A 2,500-nucleotide genomic window follows, 5' to 3' on the forward strand; every position below is an offset into this window, starting at 1 on the left:
AATTTTTTTATTTGTAATTTATTATAGATATATTAAATCTATATAATATTATATTTTAAATATATAATATTATAATAATATATATATATTTTTTTTTTTTTTATATTATATTTATATATATATATTATATTTATCTATATATATATATATAATATATATATATTGTTGTTATGATATTAATATATATATATATATATTATATATATATATATATATATATATATATATAGACACAAATACTGTTGTATTTATTCATTCCTTTTTAAAAAAACACACACCAACCCCCCTTTTTTTAAAAAAATTTTTTTTTTTTTTTTTTTTTAAAAAAAAAAAAAAAAAAGGGGGGGGGGGGGGGGTTAAAAAAAAAATTTTTTTTTTTTTAAAAAAAAAATTTTTTTTTTAAAAAAAAAAAATAAACCCCCAAAAAAAAATTTTAAAAAAAAAAAATTTTTTTTTAAACCCCCCAAAAAACCCCCCCCACAAAAAATTAAAAAAAATTTTAAAAAAATTTTTTTATAAATATATAATTAAATTTGGGGGAAATATTTTTTAAATTTATTTTTAAATATTTTTTTTGGGGGGGGGTTTTTTTAAAAATTTTTTTTTTTTTTTATATTAAAATTTAAAATTTTCCATTTTGTTGTTTTTTTTTAAAAAAAATTTTTAAATTTTTTTTTTTTTTTTTTTTTTTTTTTATTTTTTTTTTAATTTTTAAAATTTTTTTTTTTTGGGTTTTTTTTTTTTTTTTTTTTTTCTTTTTTTCCCCCCTTTTTTTAATTTAAGTTTTTTTTTTTTTGGTTTTTTTTTTTTTTTTTTTTTTAAAAAATTTTTTTTCTTTTTTTTGTTTTTTTTTTTTTAAAAATTTTTTTTTTTTTCCCACCCCACCCACACCCCCACCACCCCCCCCCCCCCCCACATTATTTAAAATTTTTTATTATTTTTTTATTTATTTTTTTTTATTTTTTTAAATTTATTTTATTTTTTTTTTTTTTTTATTTTTATTTATATTGTGAACGTTTTCTAGTTAAAAAAGTGTTTTAATATTATATTTTTTAAATTTTATTTTGGGAATTTTTTAAATTATTAATATTTATTATTTATAATATATGTATATATAAGGGGAGCGTCTGGTTTTTCCTCCAGTGGTTTAAAACTCCTGGAAAATCAAAAATAGACCGTTCCTAGCGCTTCGGAAATTGTGAAACGCCGTCGTGATTTTTGGGTCGGGGTTGCTTGCACCCCTACACGCAAAAGAAGGTTTTTTGCCCGGGGGCATCGGGAATGCTATGGGGATCCTGAGGCCAGGGGAATTCCGACACAGTTATTGGCCCGATAGCAAGCCTTAATGGTAGAAAGTGCTGAAAGGTGGTGGGGGTATTCGAACTTCTTCCCTGTTAATTCGGGGGGGTGAGGAAGGGCTGGCCCTTGCACCCAACTTTTTCAACACTGTAGGGGACGGGAATGGGGCAAGTACTGCCAAAGCGGGGGAGCACACTAGGCAATATTAAGGTCTCGGACCTTGACTTTCCGAGTTTGCCATCCTTCTAGTCCTTGGATCACTTGTGGCGGCTCTTGAGCATTTAGCAATGGGGAACCCCTAGGCTTAAGGTCTCCTGACCAAAACCCCGAATTCGGATTTTGGGGGGGGTTGGGGAAACCCCTTCAGTGATCCAGCTTGCGGCGAGGGCTTTTAAGTACAGAAAGTTTTACAACCTTGGTAGCGTAGTCCATATCCTGGGTTGTCAAACAGGAATCAGAGACGGGTTGGTCGGCAACAGAGCCTGAACTCGAAACAAGAGCGTTTTTGGGGATTCGGTACCTACAGAAGGACCCAAGCGCGGTCTTCAAGGCCTTTATACTTCCATTTTTCTCTATGGAAGCGAAACCCGGACCTATCCAGTGCCTTGGATTGCCTTGATGCCTTTTGAAAAAAGTCCCTTCGCCCGGTCAGGGGTATTGGGAGGGGCCCGGTCCCCAAACCGGGGGTTAACCGTGAGACTGGATGGGTGTTTTTTTTCATAATCCGGGATCGCCAACTCAGGTATATGGCCACCAGCTCCCTCCCCATGGACGCCCCGCCCACCAGGTTTCTCTTCGAGACAACCGGGGGAGGAGACCTTGGGGGGCCCAGGAGATCATGGCTTGGGCCTCGACGAGCCTGTCGGAGGAACTAGAAAAGGGCCTGTGCCTGCCTGGGGATCGCCCCGAGGGTCCTCGTGGCTGAAGCGAAGGGGGGGGGCCATGCGCCCCTCGGCGTTAGCCCCTATGTGTGAGATATAATATGCGTATATATATTATATATATAAAATATATCTATAATTAAAATATGTATAATAATATATTATTTTTATAAAAATTTTATTTATAAAATAATTATATATATATATAAATAAATATTTATTTAATTTATATATATATTATATGTATATTTTAAAAATATATAATATAATAATATTAAAAATTAATTTTATATTATATATAATTATATAATATGTAAATA

The sequence above is a fragment of the Penaeus monodon genome, chromosome 7 (assembly GCF_015228065.2).
Source record: "Penaeus monodon isolate SGIC_2016 chromosome 7, NSTDA_Pmon_1, whole genome shotgun sequence".
Lineage (NCBI taxonomy): Eukaryota > Metazoa > Arthropoda > Malacostraca > Decapoda > Penaeidae > Penaeus > Penaeus monodon.